At 42.8% G+C, this 22095-nt stretch overlaps 1 protein-coding gene across 1 annotated transcript in view; it reads left to right on the plus strand.

Annotated features, from left to right (window-relative positions):
• The window catches only part of RHOJ (ras homolog family member J), an 82757-nt gene that overhangs the window by 35924 nt on the left and 24738 nt on the right, over positions 1-22095 (plus strand). The gene's annotated exons all lie outside the window — the stretch shown is intronic.

Here is a 22095-nt window from a genome sequence, read left to right on the forward strand (position 1 = left end):
GACTCTCCCTACTTTCTATCTGAACAACCCCTTCTAAAAGCCAGGGAAAGAAAAGAATTTCTCCCCCTGTATATCTCGAGGTAACCCAGATAGCATCATTAACTGATCTCTCTATTACAAGGACCCACTGATAAACACCAAACTCATTCCTTTTATTCTCCTGCTCTTTGGAGTGACATGCTTGCATAAAACTTGCTATTTCTGATGCACTAGCAAAGAATTTGACCTAATGACCCACAGGGTGCACCATCCACCATATTTTGCCTAAATGGCAAGAATAGCCTGAAAAACATTGCCATGAAACTACTCCTCAGCAACGGAAGAAGGCTTAACTCATGAGTCCTTTAGAAGTGATGTGGGAAACAAAACAACAGTGATTACTCTCGAGTGGTGGTCCCCTTTTGAATTAGGCTGTCGGAGTCATAGACTCTTCCAAGACAGATTGCAGTCACTGGCACAGTTGTGCAAAAGGCACTATCTCTGATATGCTGCTAAAAAGATAGCATCATGACTAGCATATTTTACAGATGAACTCCTACAACTGACTAATATCGATTGATCAACAGCACCTATTCCCACCCACAGCATGTACCGCATTCATTTCAGAAACAGATGGCTGTGTTAACTCCTCATCTATCTCCAGGTTCATCATCTCTAAGATGGGGACAGTGGAGCTCTGACTTCACAGGCTCTTGGGGAGGAATAAGTGAGATACAACATGCCCAGAAAAAGTGCTTGGCCGTTCACACATTGCAAGAAGGCAGGAAATGTTAGCTTTTTAGTTTGTGACCCTATTGGGGAAATGGCTGGTCAAAAATGAGCAGCTTTGGAAATTGATAATGGCTACCATTTTTGAGCACCTGTCAAATCTTAGGAACTATATTCGTGGTATGTCTACGCATTATCTCTAATCCTTACGACAATTCCACAAACGTGCTAACATCCCAGTTTCAAGAGATGCGACCTAAAAATTAATGTTCAGCAAATAAGGAAGTTTTCAAGGAAGCAAAGCTTTACCTTTGATGTCATTATACTTGTCCCCGATTGAGTCCACTCACACATGGGTATTTGTGTACATAAAAGCAGCACAGCTTACCGAAAACAGCATGAGCTTAGAGTCACACAGGCATGAATTTAAATCCAGTGTTCAGGGTTTACTGGCTGGGTGTCCTCTCTGCACATCAGTGTCTTTAACTATACATAACTCACATGGACATTGTGAGTCACCCCATGACCCTCTTCACAGTGGCTGTAGAAATAGGAGGACCAAATTTGTGTTCTACTTCTTGTAAGTCCATGTGCAGCTTAGACTGTGCATTTTGTATAGTAGCGTCTTTGTCTTCACTTAACTTTTCCTGCATTAATTTTTTTTCACCTTGATTTCCTCACTTACAAAAATCTTATATTTGTTTTAGCAATCCCCTTCAAATAGGTTCTGGAAAAATATAATATTCAATGCCCAAAGAACAAAATTGAATCGTTTGTCAATTATTGATAAATAACCAGTAATATCAAGTCACTGAATAACTAGAAATCAAAATTTTCCTCAATCATATCTTTGGAAATATTAAACCCAAAGTGTTCCCATCTAGTTCTAAGGAATTCTATATGCACTAAGGTAGTAAAGCAACTCTTTTCAGTGGTGTTTCTCAGCATCGTTTTGTCTTACCTTTGAGCCGTCACGGTATGAACTCAATAATAGGAAAAAGGACAAGATTGTTTTGTGTAATTGAGAAGAGAGGCAGAAGACTCAATTGGCTGCATTAATACACAAGGTATATTTAGAAAAGTATATATTTCTTAAACTGTCCAAATCTGACCTAAGTGTAGACCAGTGTGTAAATCTGGGACTATGATCTCTGTGGGCAAATGCTTACAAAGTGAAACATCTGGAAAACTTCTAAAATCCATAACCACCAATGCCAGGGACGTCATAGACGACGTCTGCAGCCAACCACAGTAGTTCAGACCATCAGAAACATCAAAAAGAGGGAGTGATTAGGCTTTAAATTTGAACAGACTTGGATTCTAATTCGTGTTTTGTCACCTATTCCCCGTGCAGCTACTGTTGCTATTAGATGATTGATGACCTTTCCCTAAACCCAGAGGAGGTTCCATCGTTAATGTAAGAATTCCCAGCTTTTCAAAGACCCAGCTTTGGAGTGCCTCACCCTTCCCTCCCCCCACCCCATCTCCCTCCTGGCAACAACCAAGGGAATTGGGCCAAACCCCATGTCTGTTTCCCATCACCTTCTCAACCGTGCACTCCCCTCTCCTTTTTCTGTCTTTGCCTCTCTCTACTCCTCTCTAATACCCACCTTTCATCTTGGGTCTCAAAATATTTCCCTCTCAGGTTCTCCTCTCTCATTTCATGTGTAAGCTAAAAGCATGACATGCAATTAAAAAAATCAAGAGTCTTGAGTGTTTAGGAAAATTGGCCTTAATAATAAGCCAGTGACATCAATAACCTGGTAAGTTTCCAGAAGTTTTCTTCAGAATCTCTATAAAAACTACATAGCGGGTAAAGCCTGGACTTTAAAATTAGGCAAGCTTACATTTCCTCTCTCTCTCTCTCTCTCTCTTTTTTTAAGAGACAGGGAGAGAGAGAATCTTAAGCTGACTCCATGCTCAATGCTAAACCCAGGATAGGGGCTCAATCCCATAAACCTGGGATCATGACCAGAACCAAAATTGAGAGTCAGACACTCAACCAACTGAGCCACCCAGGCACCCCCCAGAAAAGCTTCCATTCTACACTCGATTCTGCGTCTTACTACTAGTGTGTTCTTGGAGAAATCATATAACCTGAGACAGTTTTTTCCTCAACTGTTAAAGTGACAAATTAGACGAGATGATTCACATGAAGCACTTAGCACAGTGCCCACATGGCAAGTATGCACTGACTGTTGGCTATTATTAATCCTGCTATCGCCCGCCTCCTATTTCTTACGCCTAGCTTTCCTTTCACCACTAAGATTCAAGATATAGTTTTAACAATTTTTTCTCTTTAACAGTGTGTAGGATAGGAATACTTTCTACTACTGTTCTTATATACATTTATAAGAGTTCAGCTGTAGTATGTGCTATTGTGGGCTCGCCTAGAAACCTAAACATTGAGGGAGTGGGGAGACTATATTCCAAGTTGCAAATTCATCTTAACAAACTTCAGATCACAATCTGTTTACCACCTTGTAAGAGATCTTAAAGTCAGTCCTTAGTGGAAATAGACTCACCAATTTCTTTAACTATTCCCTGTGTTCCTACCCAGCTCCACGTCACAGGCCTGGAGACAGAATTGGACGGGGACACAGAACAAGGCTGGGATCAGAAAGTAGCGGCAATCAGGGAGGCTCCCAAGAGACATATGGATCTTGGCTTTTATTGTTAGATGAAGTGAAGAATGCAGTAGGCAGATCAAAGAGTAAGTTTGTGTAGATTGTGATGAAATAATACACTGAGGTTTTCTCAGCGTAGGAACTCAGGGTTATAGTGGCTCCTGAGACTCTCAACAAGTCTCTTAAGCAGAAGACTTGGAAAGGTACGTCCTACAGGGGTACACAGTTCTACAGCAGCATCCCCAATGCAGGCCCCTGCTCAACAAATGTATCTGGATTTCCAAAGTATGAAATCTGAAATTAAAACCATTTCCCCTTGGCAGACTTTACCCTCTGCTTATTGTTTTCTTTATCTACTTCCCCCTCTCCTATAGGCCCAGAATCTAGTGCAGTCTAGTGACTAAGGGAGAGAAGGGAATAGAGAAAAAAATAAGAAAGGAAGAAATGATGAAAATTTTCATTGCATCATGTCCTGGAAGAGGCTGTATAAGCTTATACTGGCAAATGCAAAACTATCTTTTTTCTCATTTACAAAAGTGAATTGTCTCTTTCTCATATTTGACTATGTCCTCAGGTAAAAATCATCATCACTGGCCATCATAGATATCTTGTTCCTTCTGCCTTCTTCTCACTGCCATGTTAGGGGTGAAACGAGATAGATTCTTTATATAAAGTGTCCTTATAGCCCCCAGTAAGCTGACAAATTATGATGTGGATCATTGACTAGGTATGTTTATCTTTCGATCAGTATACTGAAACATGTGAATATATTTTCTTTCATGATATAGTGATTCTACAAATTCATATGTGGGCAGAGTTTTGATAATTTATGTCAAAGTAAATGTGATAAATGAAGTAAGCCATTTGTAAATCTAAGGAACTAAAATACTTTGGTTTGGGAACTCACTGACTTACATGCCTCAAATCTGAGTCAGATTTCCCTTGATACTAGTGTTATGGAAAAAGGATTTATTCCTTCCTATCCACCCCATGGCCAGATTATTAATTATTCCTACTTTTTTCCATTTCAGTACCCTTTGTCATTGTAAGGTAATCAGAAGGAAATTCCCTATTTTGCTACTTCAAGGAGATTTCAGAGTCAGAAAAATGATGGGATTTGGTCTCTTAGAAAATGACTTTTTCTTCTGTAATTACATAAATTCAATATTGATTTATATCTCCTAACATTGTTCTCTTTCCTCCATTTACCATTGGTTCATTCAACAAACATTCATTGTCATGTTGGAGCCACAGTGAATAAGGGACATGGTGTCTGCATCATTGCAAGTTACAGGGTGGTTCTAGCTTTAGGTGAGGATTTTAACATGACTCAAACAACATCTTTCAACCTTGCCTTCTCAACACTGGTTCCACTGTCAGATTTCTTTTCATAGTTCAAAATGGCTACCAATAGCTCCTGGAGCTATGTCCTTCGCCACTCACTTCCAGCCAGAAGGAGGTCGATTCCCCTATACCTCAAATAAAGGAACTGGGATTGAGACTTGTTGGGTGGACTTGGGTAATATGCCAATTCCCAAGCACTTAACGAGATAAGAAATATAGAATATGTGATCGCCTTACAGTAATCACAGCTCACTCTTACAACCATTCAGAGCCCACCGCCTAATGCTGAGAAGCTCAGGGCACTTTTAGGAAACAGAGGACGGTATGAAATTGGTGCTGGAAGAAACATGATACATCCACCACACTCCCTGTCCCTACAGAGCTAAGAGCGTCTGAAGAATTGGCAGGATGATGGGAACTCACAACTCAGTGCATGCATGAATCATTTCTGATACATGAGGGCTAAACAAGTGTGAAGCCCTGGAAATTTTCCCCTAGCAATAGAATTCAGGCTGACTTTTCTTTTAAAAACTACCACTGAGCAGCCACCATATGCTCAAAATTGCTGGCCTCTGGCAGCGATTTAGAGGTGAAACCCTTCATGTCCAATTAGCCTACACTTTGATTCATGCAGTGCCTAAGAATTCACCTTTATTTATAAGCTCAAGGCTTCTGATAAATTTGACAAGAGCTACTGAAAGTTAAAGTGTTTGCAAGGATGTCAGTTTCCTCAGTTGATCACAACTTAATTTTCCCCATCTAGAGCTGGTTAGAGAAAACTGCAAATAGTGGGTTCCATTCAAACGTCACATTCGTAGAAATATTTGTTCTCCACCTTGTTTACCACTTTATGTATTGGATTTAACTCTCATCTCACTGTTACACATCATCTTCAATCTCATCCTCTAAGTCAGTGGCTCTTCATTTTGGCCACACAACATGATCACTTGGGGATCGAATGTTTCCATGTCCAGGCCCCAGCCCCAGAGGCTCTGTTAGCACTGGTCCAGGGCACAGCCAAAGTTGAGAACCACTACTCTCAGGAGAACCTTGTTAGTGAGAAAGTGTCTTCTAGGAAACATGTCCAATTTGCACATGTAACTAACTTAAATCCTATAGTCAATCAGTTAAGAAATAGTTAACATTGACATAGGATTACATAAAGTTCAGATAGATAGAAATGTTCTCTAGATCACCAGCAAGCCACCTATTTGTGCATGCTTTTTCCCCCGCCACCAGACACATCACGTCTCTGCTGCTAAGGCACCATCATCTTCCTGGGCCACTACAATAGGTTCCTAATGCTCTCTTGCCTGCCGTCACAAAGTAGCCAGGCTGAGCTTCTTAAAATATAAATAAGAACATGTCACTTCCTTCCTCAAAAACCTTCAAAGGCTTCCCACTGCTCATGCTACAAAATACACAAGCTCTCCAGGCTATTGTCTGCCTGCTCCCTTCATTTACTACACATTGGCCACCTGGACCTTTCATTTCCTCCACATCTTTTCCATCTCAGGGCTTCTGTATATGTTGTTCTTTCTCCCTTAAACACACACACACACACAAACACACACACACACACACACACCCCTGACCTTTTCCCACAATACACACATATTTTTGCCTTGGTAGCTTTGTTCATTGCTAAGACCTCAACTTAAAGTCACTTACTGAAAGAGGTTATCCCCGACCCTAATCTAAAGTAAGTCCCGTGTTTTACACTCTCTAAGTGCCCTACTTTATACCTTTCTAATGTGGGGTTATTTTTACAGTCTCTGGATCCCACCCTAGACTCTAAGCTCCCCAAAGACAAGGACAATTCTGTTTTGGTCACCTGTTATGCCCCAGCACCACTTTATCTGACCCATAGGAGATGCTAAAAAAATATTCAATGTAAATAAAAGAAATGTGTTTTACTGTACCATTTACTTGCATTAAGGTAAGACATAGATCATGAAGTACATAGCCATATTTACCCAAAAAAATGTTTAGAATCCTGTTCACTACATTCTATAAGCATTCCCATTATGGAGACCCAAGACAAAGTTTTCCAAAGTTTCAGTCCTCAGTATAGTTGTGTTTCTCTTGATTAACCAGTTTTGCTACCATATTCTGTAAATCATTCCATTTTGATTCGGCAATGAGTCTATAGCTCATTAACCAGTTAGGCTTCCCTCTTCACTTTGACTGATAAGAAGTTCAGGGTCAAATTTGTGAGCCTCCCCCACCTCAATCCCTGCCAGCATTAGGGGAGAGTCTCATGATATGTATTTTGCCTTCTAACCTCATTCTAGTTTCATCTAATCAACCCTTCCTTCATTTTCCCTCTGCTCCTCATTTTTAATTATAATGTATTTTTAAGCCATCTTAAATACTCTCTGGAACTAAGCAAGATATAATAAATAAATTAAATAATGTCAAATAAGTTATTCAAGGAAAAGAGAAAGCATTTCTATGTGATGAGTCATGTTTCCGGAGAGTGAATACATAAGACCTCGTTTCCCTGCTTGAGAAAGAGAGAAAGAAGAATCCAACACAAAAAGACCAGAGTGGGCTTAGGCACATGGGTAACAGTGGGCTTCCTAATCCATCACAAAAAGCATTGGAAGACAAAGACCTCTGTATCCAAAGAGAGAGTTTGTATCCAAACTTTTACTTTTCCGGGCAGACAGATCTGAAAGGGAAAATGGGAGGGCTGAGCACGCCCAGTTATCACTCCCAGATTTACCAACCAGATCATTCTAATTCTCTCCACTCTCCTCAGGAGGTCACACCAAGAGTGTTAACAGTAATTGAGACCCTTCACATGGGAACTTTGGGCCAAGGCAAAGAATGTCCTCTCTCCCCAAACATCATTGACTTCCAAACATTTCTTTTAACTAGTAGATATTTTACAATGTACATTACTACATTCATTTTCTATTGCCGCTGTAACACATTACAAGCTTATCATCTTACATTTCTGACGGTCCAAAATGTATCTCACTAGGCGACAACATGTCAACATGACTGTATTCGTACCGGCTCTAGGGCAAGTCCATTCCCTGCCTTTGCCAGCTTCTATGGACCTCTTCATACCACTGCAACCTCTGTTCCCGTTCTGACATGTCTGACTTGGATGCTCCCGCCTCTCTCTTTCTCTTATAAGGATACATGTGACTCCATTGGGCCCACCAGGTAATCCAGGAAAATCTTCCCAACTCAGATCCTTAATTTAATCACATTAACAAAGTCCCTTTTGCCACATGAGGTAACATATTCACAGGTTTTGGGAATCAGGAGCTGGATATCTTTGGGGGACCATTGTTCTGCTTACCATTGTTATACTAAATAATTAGGCATCTGTGGATAGGCCAAGATATGAATCTGAGATAGAATTAAAATCATATCACAGAACTGTCTCCAGTATCTGGAACCATCCATTCAAACCAATTCCTTATACAAACAGTTTAGTCCAAAGAATGATATAAAATACTTTTTTGCCCTGGAAAAGTCATCCGGGGATATTTCTAAAGTTGATTTTAACCCTAACAAAAACATCACTGCCTCCTAGTCAATAGCCTTCTAGCATACAGCGGTGATAAAAGAACTGTTTTGTTATCCACCCCCCTCCCCCCCCACACACAGACAGCTCCCTGAAACTCACCAGGCTCTGTGTTCTCCAAACTCTCCCACCCCTTCCACCCCTCACACATACCCCACTCCCCCACACTCCCCACACCCCATGCACCCTCATACCTCCACACCTCCATACCCCCCACACCCCTGCTCCCTACACTCCCCACACACACCCACACACACCGAGACATCCTCCACACCCACACCCTCTCACCTCGCCCCACACACCCCACACCCACCCACATCCCCACAGCCCACACAACCCCAGCCCCCCTCACCCCACAGCCCACACACCCCACACCACCACACCCCTAGCCTGGAACTCAACCAGTCTCTGTGGTCCTCTAAACCCTCCCTCCCGCCCCTTCCACTCCCACTCCTAGGATTTCCTGCCCTCCGGTAACTCCTCACTCAGACAGCCCTCTTCCCAGAAACACAGCAGCATCAGAACAGGGACACGAAGATGGGGTAAGAAGCATCTCCTAAGAATGGGAATGTGAAGATGACATATTTGACAGAGAAATTAGGAAATTCCCAAAACTCTTTAAAAGAATTTGGCTGGATTTTTAGACAATTTTCCTGGCCCTGCTGCTAGCTCTAGATTTGTTATGCATATTGTTTATTCCTCTTGCCTTTTCCTTACTCTTGAACAAAAGGTCAAGGCCTCTGTAACTCTCAAGGTGGAAACCCTTCAGAATTAAGGGTGGTGACATGTGAAGGGACATTCAATTGATACTTGTTTGTCATTAATCATGAGCATCCGGCTGCCATCCGCCTCCAATTGCCAATTCCTAAGTCCCTCACCTGCTAAAAATATACTCACCTGAATGCTTGAAAAGCACATAGGTTTTAGATTGTATCGTAAATGACTTGTTTCGAATTTTCTCTCACTGGTTTAGACCACTGCCCTCTTCTTGCCTACCTCTGCTTGCCTCCAGCCATCTGTATTTTCAGGTGGGTCAGCACTTACTGGTCTGTAAGGCTGCTCTCTTCTCCCTCTTCCCGGGATCTTATAACTATAGCCAGTCACAAATGCCATACCTCACGGAAAGCCAGAAGACCGATCTTAGGATCTAAAGACTAAAAGAAAAAACATTTTGCTGACCGTTGAAGGGTCAGCCAATGTGATGATTTTTTTTTTAAGTGTGAATTTGTCTCAAGAAGTATGGTTAATGTTCATTTATCCCTCACTAATTCTATATTTCCAAAAAACTGTCTGGAATATAACTAAAGATGTGCTTTGCTATTTTTCTCTCAGCTTCTTGGCTGGGGAGTGAGATTCAGAAGCAGAGCCCGCAGGACTAGCACCGCCCCCCCCCCCCCCCCCGCAGGGCTCCCAGCCAGCATGGTGGTTGGAGGGATGGGGAAGCCAGTCCCTGGCAGAGGTTGGGGTCAAGGGTTTAGGCTGCTCCCGCCGAGGCCCTGAAATTGACAACCTCAAGGGCCTGTCTATATGTCATACAAGACCAGATCAGGGTTGTCTCAAGTGGCAGTACTGGGAACTAGGCAAACACTCCATGGCTGTCTGTCTTGGAGTGTGCCCAAGCCTTGGGCTCAATAGCTTTCCTTGTTTTCTAGCATTGATCAGTTTCAATTCAACAATTGTGCCTCCTGGCACCCACAGCAGAAATTATCACCAGGACCTCTGCTGTGATTTCCTGAGTAGGAGAAAGGCTGCAAGTCTCCACAAACTCCCCTCCAACTTATCAGATGCTCTTTATTTCCCTATTAGAGTTTTATCAGTTTTGCATGATCTTTAAAGTGTGGGGCATCTGGGTGGCTCAGTCCGTTCAGCATTTGACTTTAGCTTAGGTGATGATCTCACGGTTCATGGGTTCAAGGCCTGCGTCAGGCTCTGTGCTTAGAGCTCAGAGCGTGGATCCTGCTTTAGATTCTGTGTCTCCCTCTCTCTCTGCCCTCTTGTACTCATGCTGTGTCTCTCTCTCAAAAATAAACAAACAAACAAAAATTTTTAATGTATACTCTCCGGGGGGTTGATTTTAAGCTATCCATTCATTTATCGAATACCCATTACTTCCAAGACATTGCTGGACCCCACAAGTTTGTCTTTGCCTGTAAGGAATTCACGATCTAGTCAGTTATTAATCATTTGTAGAACCTCAATGTGCAGGGGGAGGAGGGGCAAATCAATAGATATTGATAAGGGAGCAGGTAAAGGAACATACCAATCACTAGGCCAGAGACAAAAACAAAACAAAAAACAAACAAAAACAAAACAAAACAAAACAGGGTGAGGGTAGCTCACCCAGAAAAATGAAATGTGTCTGGCCACACCAGCTGCTCCTAAAGCCACAATTGCACAGCCCCTTACACTGGACAGGCAGACAGCAATTGTAGACACTTCCACAGATCCAGAAGCACACTTTTTAAACCAGAACTTCAGAAAGACGCTCAGAAATCCCCAGATACAAAAAAAAGCACATTGGTTTTTATTATGCTCCAAGCTGCTTGGGTACAATCTACTGAAATATTAAAATAAATTACTGAAGAAATCAGCCCTTTTCATGGTCTCATTTGCCCAAGTCACTTGACTCCCTCTCTTTACTCAGGCTCTCACATTTTGAGGTCAGTTTCCCCTTAGTGATGGCTCAGGGGAATGAGACAACATTTTCCAAGCCTCAAGATTACTTGTTTATATTTCCTCTTTTTACAGTCCTTGTTTTTGGCACACGCTCCTTCCGGGCCTCAAATTCCCATTGAGAAAACTAGCAGGCATCTCCAGAGGCTTCACTCTTAGTTGGACCAGTGATGTGATTATGCCCCCAGCCCCTTACTCCCTGCAGACCAGCGAAGCGGCAGGTGAGAGTGAGCGGTCCGGCTGCTGTCTGACCTGGCTCCTTCCTGCATTTCTTTTGTGGAGTATACCTCCCCGTCCATTAATATCCGTCAACCACCCGGTCCTGTGTCCATGTGACTCTCACTGGCACACCTCATTTTGCTTCTGACCAATTAGTGATGACTCAGAAGGACCATCATATTATCTCTAATTCCCTTTTCAACCCTTGAGCCTTTAACCCTCTGGTCTAGGAGAAATTGCAATTCCAACGACCTTTGGTGTCCTTGGCAATGTGGTGGTTTCAACTACTGGGTATCTGTGGGCTCCAAGAGAAAGACATGATGTTGGTACCATACAAGAGTTTGGCAAGGGACCCCCTGAGCTGTAAAACAAATATCTGCATTATAAATGTGTCAGGGATACAAGAAAGCATATTAAATTACAAATGTGTATTCTCTTCACCTTTCCCCCCATTCCTGCCTCCACCCCCACTGCTATGGAAGAGAGAAAATACCTTGGACTCTTCAGCTTCCCTCTGGTCCAGAGCCCAAAGGAGAGTGCCAGGCAAACCCTGGGCTTTCTTGTGTGGGCAGAAAGAAAACTGAAGTATTTAAAGAAGGTGCACTGGTAAAGGACGAGAATGGGGCAAATCTTCGAGGCTGTTGGTAGGCTATGAAACATACTGAGAAGATGAATTTAGGAAGTGGTACTACAATTTTTTATTTAGAACCCCCGCCTTCGGTGGCTTTATCTTTCACTTATGATCAGAACAGTTTACAAGAAAAGCATCAGCAAACCAAGAATAAGAATTCAAAGCCTCAGATTGCAAATCCACTGACCCAGGTGACCTGAGGCACCAAGCCTTATACAAAGCTTTCTTGCTTCGAGTGACAGTGCAAATCACAAATCCTGATGGTAGCCTCATCAAGTGCACCCCTCTACTACCGATCAACCTGTCCTTAACAGAACTGTCTAGCATCCCCCCAAAACTCTATTTTTATTGCTACAACGTTTGAGGAAAAGTAGTTGGGGAAAAACATGTGAACAAGGACATAAAAGTGGTAGACGTTACATTATATGAACTGAGAAAATACTTAACAAAAAACTTACAAGATGGTCTCACAGATATTTATTGCAGAAAGCCTCCAAGAACTGCCCTATCCCAAATTGCCACACACACATCCCCTTTTGATCATAATTAACCAGAAAGTATTAATATTTCTGGACCGTTGTTAACAGGTAAAAAATAAAATTGTAAAGAACCCTCATTTTGTTGGGGATACTCAAACTATGATAAATAGAGGAGAAAACGCAAGTGGATAAAAAACTCTAGGGTTCTGAAAAAAAAAATAAATAAATAAAAAATAAAAAATAAAAATAAATAAATAAAAAACTCTAGGGTTCTGAATAACAAAGGGGCAGACAAGTAAATATAATCTGGGGCAACAATTGTGCACAAAAGTATAAAACAGAGAAAAATTGCTTAATGTTCTCCAAATTATCTAGTAATTCTTTGGTAGAGAAGTTATTGAGAGCAGAAACACACACTCTATTTGCTGGGCTGGTGTATTTCACTAGGCCTTAGACACTGTCAATAAAGGGCTATATTTGGAACCAATTTACTGCTGTTGTCTTTACAGCTCATACACTTGTTTTGGTTTACAACTAATACATTTCAGCAGATTCCAGCATCCTCAAATGTACAGTATTTTCGTAGTACCTTTGAAAAGCAAGTATAGGTAGAGCATTAGTGGCTCATCATAATTCCCTGAAGAAGATGAGCTGCTCCACAATACAGTTTATAACACTCCACTGCGGCAGGCGTGTCACAGGTGCTCCTTGTAAAAATAAGAGCTTGGTCCTACCCCCTAAAATAAATCATAAGCCTAAGACAAAATCATAGCATGAACCTGGAAGAAATGGTAGAGTGTAAGTGACAGGAAACAACCCAGATGACATTTAATCTAATCCATATAGAACAGTGATAATCACAACACGACGACACAACTGTTAGGCACCCAAATATCATTTTTTTTCCTGACTTACATGTTCACGGTAACAAAGTATGGAAAAAGTGAAAAGCGCTTTCTATAAATATTTTTACATACGCAATGTAGAATTTATCTCCTACCATCTAGACATTATATCTTCGATTTTTTTGTCTCATTTCTCCATATTCTTTAAAAGGTTGCATTACAAGGCTGCCCCATAACTGATGAGGCCCAATCTCCAATCAGTGAACATTTAGATGGTTTCCAGCTGTTAGCAAGTATAAACACTTTGGTGATAAATTATCATATACATGTGTGTATATTATATACATGCAGTTGTGCACAGGTATGATTATTCCTGGGGATGCAATGCAGAGATAGACCCATGTTTAGACTTTTGATCTATATTGACAAATGGCTCACCAGAAAACTTGAACCAACTTACATTTTTCCATCAGCATATGAGTGCCCACATCTCACGGATTCACCAATACTGGGTACCATTCTGTTCATCTTTGTCACCTTGATAGCCCAGAGATTGTATCTTGTTTAACTTGAATATTCTTCACTCCAATATTCACTGCCCCTTAATTTATTTGTAAATTGTATATATTCTTTGTTTCTTTTCTTTTGGATTAATTATTGTTCTTATTGATTAGAGTGCACCCTATGTGTCAAAGATAATCTTCTCTAAACTTCATATACTGTGACCATTTTTTCCCAGCACGCTTACTTTTCTTTCTTTTTTAAAATCAGATATATCAGGGGTGCCTGGCTGGTTCAGTTGTTAGAGCTTGCAACTCTTAAACTCAGGGTCATGAATTCAAGCCCCCCTTTAGATGTAAAGATTACTTAAAAAAGAAAAAAAAATTTTTAACCCGGCCTTGTTGTTGAAAAAAGAACATTCATGTTTCAAGTCAAGAGAACATGCTGAAATAAAATTAAATATATCAATCATTTTCCTCATAGTGTTCTTCAGTTGCAGTTTTATTTCCAAATAGTAACCAACTGTCTAAATACAATATATTGAGTACTTCATCATTTTCCATTGCCACTTAGATCCTAACCCCTTACATATGCAGCAACAGCTCTGTGCCTGAGATTCTGTTCTGTATCATTGATTCTTATGCTGGTGCCATGCTTCTTTCATAAGCATAACTTTATCATACATGTTAACATATATTATATGGTTAACCTGTCATTTTTTAAATTATTAGCTACCCTTACTAATTTAATTTTTCATATGACTCCTGTAATCATTCCATTGTGTTCCCGATTCGAAAATCCTATTGGAATTACTTTAAACTTATTAAATTGAGGAGGCCTAACATCCTTATATATTATCTTTGTCTTACAGAGCTTCCTACCCAAATTCACGAGTGTTTCTCCATTTCCATCTCTTATGTAGCTCAACAAGGTGCTTTTTTCCAGAAAGGTCTTGCACGTTACTAGACAGTTTGTAGTTTTTATTACTGTGAAAAGGATGTTTGCCATCATATTTTCTAACTAGTTATGGCTGGCACCTGACAGAATTTTTATGAGTCTAATTATTCTTTGAAAACTCTTGACAGGAGCCCACTATTCCACTTAAACCTTCACCAGGTGTTTGTATTTCCATAGTGACTACTTCCAGACAAGGAAGGGAGAGTGCTATTACTTTCAGACTGCCTCCTTCCTGTATCATGGGTCACGTATGGCCAAAAAGATAATATCTGCCTAGCATTCTGTAAGTTTTACATTTTTCCCACGTATTACCTCATCTAATTTCCCAATGCCTGTCTAAAGTGGATGAGATTCTCTACAGTAATTGAGTTATTCTTAGTCTCCTCTTAAAGGTGAGGAAACCAATCACTCTCCTGGAGGGCTTGATTAAAATGTAGATATCTGAGTCCCACCCCAGACCCATTCCCCAAAATCTTAGGGGTGGGTGTGAAACCAGGGAACCTGTGGTTTTCACTAGCCCCCCCTGGTGGCTACTAGGAAACACTTAGACCCCCAAGTCAAAAAGCTAAAATTGAAGTTTCTCCCTCCACCTTAGGCATTTATTCTACCATACCTCAGTGGAAGTTTAATAATTGTGAGGGTTTTAAGCAATTTATGAAGAATCTGGCATTTTTAAAGTATCTCTTTATATAGAGGAGCCTGCAAAAAGCACACCCTGGTTTGCCACCACAAGCCTGTGTGTGGGCTTCACTTATAATTCAGTCACTTCCCCACAAAGTCTTAATTAAAAGGCAGCTCTCCTGTACTCTGTGGCTAATGCCAAGCTGCCTGGCTGCAATGGCTTCCACAGCCTCAGGGAACCTCAGGACCCCTTGGCAGTGGCCCTGCCCCACTGGCCTAGAACGTGGCCACTCTATAGCTAGTGCTGGTTGCCTGGAAAAGGGGCAGAGTGGTCTAAGCACAGATCCCACCCAGTGGAGCCCCATGGCCATGGCATCCTCTTACAACAGGTCGGCCAGCTCCGGTGCAGGACACCGTTGCTGGTGACCCCATCTTGCTAGTTAGTGTATTGAAAAGCTCCTGGTGACTCTTTGGAAAATGCCAAAGATTTATCAGCATTGATGCGTCAGAGAAAACCTTCAGTTTGGGTTGAGTTTAATACACTTTTCAGGGGCACCTGGGTGGCTGCATTGGTTAAGTGTCCAACGTCAGCTCAAATCATGATCTCACGATTCCTGGGTTTGAGCCCTGTGTAGGGCTCTGTGCTGACAGCTGAGAGCCTGGAGTCTGCTTGGGATTCTGTGTCTCCCTCTCTCTTTGCCCCTCCCCCCCATGCACATGTGTGTGCGCTCTCTCTCTCTCTCTCAAAAATAAACATTTAAAAAAATTTTAATAGTAATAATACACTTTTCAGTTACCCAAATATTTATGGAGTTACATGGAAGGTCCATGCTAACCTCTGATATGTGAGAATAAATAATACACAGCACTTTATGGCCCACTGAGCAAGAGAGCATGGAAAGAAGCTTAATGTTATTTGGAGGAATCGAGAAAAAGTTATGGAAGGGGTCTACAGCTGTGGGAGTTTCTCAGACTGACAAGTGTGGGGAAAGCATTCCACAATTTCTTTTTCCAGAATTCCAGAGGAACAGCTTAAGCAAAGGCATCATGAGTATTGGATCGTTGGGGGGTAAAAAATAAAAGAGAGCTGGAAGAGTAAGCCAGGGCCAGACTACAAGGACTTTGTACACTCTTGGAAGGTGTTTGCAGTTTATCTTGGAGACGTTCAGGAGCCACAGCTGCACGAACTCTGGGGGCAGGAAGGAAAGCACAGCAGATGAGCCTGGAGAACCGGATGTGGATTAGGAGGCAATTGACAAGGCTGGGACAGACACTGCATGGGAACAGCTACAAAAATACTAAAGAGGAGTCACATTCCTGAGATACCTAGCAGGTAGCACTGGCAGGATGTGGAGACCAAATGAATGCTGTGGAAGGAAAAGTGAGACGAAGCAGGACTCTGAAATTTCAGAACGTGGACATCATGGAATCACAGCCCTTTGAAATTCCTTGAAAACCCTTGATGGAAACACACTATTAGTGTGTGCATCCCCAGTTGGCTCCAAAAGTCCTGGAATTAAACAAGCTCTTCCCCCTCCTCCCTCTCTTCCATCATCAAACAAGTACTGGCAGTGGCAGAGCTTTCCCAGACACCCCAACCCAGTACTGAGGCAGCTTCATTCCCACCAGCTCTGTTCTCAAAAGTATAGTTATTTCAGAAGTCGTTTGTTCAGTGATGCCACCTTACACCTGCATAAACCTTGCTCTGCAAAATGGTCATACTCATGCCCTCTTTTGCTCTCAAACTTCCAATAAGAAAATCAAGACTTCAGGGGCACCTGGGTGACTTAGTCGGTTAAGCATCCAACTTCAGCTCAAGTCATGATCTCACAGTTGGTGAGTTCAAGCCCTGCATCGGGCTCTGTGCCGACAGCTCAGAGTCTGCAGTGTGCTAAGGATTCTGTGCCTCCCTCTCTTTCTCTGGCCCTCCCCCCCCTCATGCTCTGTCTCTCTGTGTCTCTCAAAAATAAATAAACACTAAACATTTTTTAATAAGAAAAAAAAATCAAGACTTCTGGAAGCTGCGGCTTGCTCAAGCTCCCCAGAGTTCCTTCAGAGTCAGTCCACAGTTCCAACCAGTTCTTCTGCCTTCAAATCCAGGGCAGGTACAACTCGAAATAACTATAACCCAAATCCCCTGTCATAATACCTAAATACCTAAAGGAGACAGAAGTATTGCCAGGGATGGAAGATACATAGCAGATATGTGTTACCCTGTTCAAATGGAACTCTCATTATTGTAGGACATAACCCAGACCTAACCCAGAAAAAAAGCCCTCAATTCATCACTCAAGGCTGTTTGGTTTTCTCCTCAGTCTCTGTTCTGCATCACAAGATCTCATGCCCGCATATCAGAGACTTCCCCAGGCAACTTTTATTTCAAGGGGATGGGAGGGAGTGAGAGTTGAGGGGAGGGGGGAGGTGTCTGCTGCTCAGCAAACAAGAAGCTTTCCTTGAAGAGAAGGGGAAAGAACTGATTGGGATGGGCTGGTGTAGATGGGTGAGAAAGGTTTCCAGCCACATGAAGAGGAATATATATGATGGAAATTTGAAACCCACCAGGAAGGAATTCACCACTTGAACTCAGACCTGAACAAAACTCCTCTGAAGCTTGCTTACGAGGCCAAGAATATGTTCTTTTGCTGTCACACCTGGGCAGTGGTTAGCACCCTGCCTCAGGGATTAATAATCCAGAGGAATGTACCTTTGTTCGATGCTGCTATTAACTAAAAGCTTAGACTGTCTGAAGGGGCATGTTAACTTGTAAATCTGGTCAGGTAGACATGCAAATAATTCCTATTTAGGAGAAAAGAAGACAAAACAGGTATATCTTTTCCACAGGACAACCACCAGTTTCCTAGAGAAGCTAGTCACCTCATTCCAACATTTTGCTTTTTAAGTGCCTACAAATGTCAGTTCCTCAAAATGCTCCTTGTACAAGATTTATCATCTTACTGGTTCCCTCGTCAATGAGTTAATTAATCTTTGACATATCTTCATCCTATAGTCAGCTGACAGCCATGTTTTTAACTTGCTTAAAATCCTACTAGCATGTATATCATCTAGTGTTTCTTCCTTCAAAACAGCACCTGTATGGTATCACATCCACACACCTCATCAGGTCTGTCTCATCCTACCTCCCCCAGGAGAGTACACTCAACATGGGCGATGCAGAGAGCAGGGCTTGTGCTGGGAATGGAATGGGAGCTCCCCCTGACCTGGAATTTCCACCATTCCAGTCCTTTGGATTAGTCATATATTCAGTACACTGACTTCAAAGGACTGCTCTTGGCAGATGAGACACCCAGTCCACCACCTAACAGGCTAGGGACACTGGATCAGATTCCTAGTGCTGGGCTGGGCTGACGGTCTGAGCTGGTTTACAGGGAATAACCAACACTTCCTCATCCACGTTTGCAAATGATATGCCCGCTCGCTGGCTCGTGTCAGGAGGTGACTGAAATGCCAAGGGGAGCAGGCTCCGAGCCGGCCTGGGTGAAGCTAGCTGACCCTCAAGAGAGCAAAGCCCAGGACTTAGACTTCATTAGCACCTCTTCCTCTCACAGAATTAACCGCTCCAATCTGCCCAGAGGAACACAAGGAAGCAAAGAGATTAATGGATGTGGAGAAGAAGGCCTTCATTTGACCTACTTAACAGGTCACTGACAACTTTTCACACTCTGTTGAGAGAACCATCTGAGCCCTTAGCAGGTCCTTTGAGCCACTCTCTTGAAAGCCTCTCTAAGCTCAGTAAACAACTCTAATAGCTCCAAGAATAGAAAGTGACCTGGGATTTTAGCCTGAGCGCTGTCTGCCAGGCATATTTGCTGGCTGCAGGCTCTTCCCGGCAGTTAGTGTCTTGCCAGGGAGCTTATAGCCTAGGCTCCGCACATTCTGAAAGACTTTCTTTTGCCTGAGTCGCCTCTGGTGCTCCATTCCCCTTCCATGTGTCCAGCATCTACTGTGTACACCACGAGCAGTGCTGTCTGCTCTGCAGGAAATGAAGCACGCACAGTCTGTCCTCAAGAGTCTTCCCATCCAGTGGGAGATGGAAGACATAGATCTAAACAGCTATCATCTAGGGTAGAAAATGACCAGTAATTCACAAATATTTTGAAATTCTGTGCCAGTTAATCTGCACTGTGTACACAGTGAAGAGCAAAGCAGACTGACCCCTGTCATTACTAAAAGTTCAGGAAAAATCTGTTGAAGGAGGGAAGGTAACAATTGTCAAGCACTCACTATGGGCCAGGCTGTATGCCAGGCATCTTCTCATTTAATTTGCTCTTTACAAGTGCTCTCTCTGGGAGGTGATGTTATCCCCATTTTTAACAAATGAGAAAGGAGAAGCTCAGAGATGTTAGGTGACTTTCCCAAGGTCACTCAGATGGTAAGTAGCAAAGACAGGTGTTGAACACAGAACCATCTGACTTAAAATATCCTGGCCATTCAACCTCATTACATTTACTATAGGCATTTGGGGGCATGTCTTCCTTCTGTGCTGTTGTGACTGATTGGTTTCCAAATCAAGGAACTTTGGGGGTGCCTGGGTGGCTCAGTTGGTTAAGCATCGACTTCGGCTCAGGTCATGATCTCACAGTTTGTGGGTTCAAGCTGTGTCGGGCTCTGTGCTGACAACTAGCTCAGAGCCTGGAGCCTATTTCAGATTCTGTATCTCCCTCTCTCTCTGACCCTCCCCTGCTCACACTGTCACTGCCTCTCTCTCTCTCTCTCTCTCTCTTTCTCTCTCTCAGAAATAAATAAAAACATTAAAATTCTTAAAAAAAAAAAAAAAAAGGAACTTCCTAGGATACATGACAGCAAGCACTAAGACATCCACTGCTACTTTAAGAGAAGGACTCACAAAGCCATTTGCACTCTCCACAATGCATGATTAATGCTTGGCGTTCCTAGCATCATCTACATGATTCACTCATCCTCCTTCCAATAAAAAGGGGGAATAGGAGGGCAGAAAAGAGAGAATACCAGTGCCTTCCAGGGGCTCTGCCCCTTTCCTTAGGACTCTTTCTACTGGGACTGACCAAATACACAAACTCAACAGCCTCTACACAGCAAAGCTGAAAGCCAACAAGACTTCCACCCAAAAAAATGCCACCCTCTTGCCTCCCACCACTCTGCCTTAACACAAGGAAATTATTTCAATTCCTTCTCTTTCACTTTCTCTGGAAAAAAAAGAACTCTGGATTTCATGGCTTAACAAAAGCCATCTGCAAAAATGTCTAAATTAGTGAGTCAGGACAGCTAGACCTGCATGCTCACCTATCAGGCCCCATCTCCCCCAGTGCACCCTGGGTAGCAGGTGAACTGCTCCCTTGTCCCTCCCCCAGTGTACCCTGAGTAACTCTGGGCCATCAGCTTAGACATGTCCTCCAGAAAGCCTTCTCTGATGAAGTTCCAGCAGTGAGGGTGTGTGTGGGTGTGGGTGTGAGCACACACGCACACGTGAGCCTCACACACACATGCACACACATGCAGTAGTGCCCCCTGCATGTTCCCACATGCCACCGGCACCCACACACAAGCACAGTAATACCCCTACTGTGTGCTCCCACATCCATGCTTCCTCTGACATAGTATTTACTATACTGTGTGATGCCCAGACTTTCCCAATAAACCCCTCCTCCCCAGGCCCCATGACAGAAGGAACTGTATCTTGTCTTTCTACTCTTAACACTGAGCATGATCTAGGAACCTGATAAACCCTTGAGTGGGAGAAGGACAGCCAGAAGGAAAAACTATGCCCAGACTCTCATTCCATGGTCCAAATTCACTGGGCTCGCACGCAGGCCTGGTACAAGTCCCTGCAGTCAGAGCCACGCAGGGAGGGAAGGGTAGGGCCTGAGGAAAAGCAGCCTGGAGGGAAATCCCAACAGGGACCCCATGACAAAGGGCAGCACCATTGCTTAGGAATATATGCAGTACCCAACAGGGCCATGAGGGTGACTAGGCATCTGGGCCTTACTCCACAGATGGCTCTGGGCCTGGAGTTCATGGGAGACTCTGAGGGGGTCTCCCAAACAGCTGCCCCTGACCTGCATGTACTGAGCTCACTAGAGGCAGGAAATTCCATGTCGTAATGGCTGGATTTCTTCCCTTCATTCCTGATCCATGACTAGGTAGTGAATTGGTCATTAAAGAAACCATGTAGGCAGACTTCAGGAACATCTGACTGGGCTCCACGCATGCAGGAAGAGGAAAATAGAACAGGACAAAGCTCTGGAAATATGAAAGGAAATAAAAATGTTTGAATGCCCCTCTTCTGTCAGCGTCGTCACCAGGGCTGAATGGAGCTGTGTTCACCGCTTAAAAACACACATTCGAGAGCTCGTCACAGTGGCTATAGCCATGTTATCTAACTGAACACATGTTGATCTGGGTAGATTAGAAAAATTGTTCCTGGTGTCTAGGGAGGCAGCACTTTTATTTATTTTTTTTTATTTTTTATTTTTTTTACAAATAGTTTATTGTCAAATTAGTTTCTACATAACACTCAGTGCTCATCCCCAAAGTGCCCTCCTTCATGCCCATCCCCCCCTCCCCCCCACATCCATCAGTCCTCAGTTTTTGTCAGCATTCAAGAGTCTCTCATGGTTTGCCTCTCTCCCTTTCCCCCACCATTTCCCCCCTTCTTCTCCCCCTTGGTCGGGAGGCAGCACTTTTAAACAAGTGCTTTTCAAAGAATGAGCCATTGAGAAGTACTTAGCATACACATAGCCCAGGAACCTGAAAACAAATAAAAGTAACATCGGTACTGAATCAGCAACTCTGAGCAAGAGACTGGAGAATCCGGCCAGCCTCTTTGGGACATACTGTGATGAAGGCTGCTATGCAGCCTATCTCTGTTTCCTGTACAGCTAAGGGCAGAAGGAGCCAAAAATCATCTTTCCCTGCATTTGCACATTTTTTGATCAAGTAGGGGAAAAAA

Source organism: Hyaena hyaena, unplaced genomic scaffold (genome assembly GCF_003009895.1).
Source record: "Hyaena hyaena isolate Hyena2069 unplaced genomic scaffold, ASM300989v1 scaffold_208, whole genome shotgun sequence".
Lineage (NCBI taxonomy): Eukaryota > Metazoa > Chordata > Mammalia > Carnivora > Hyaenidae > Hyaena > Hyaena hyaena.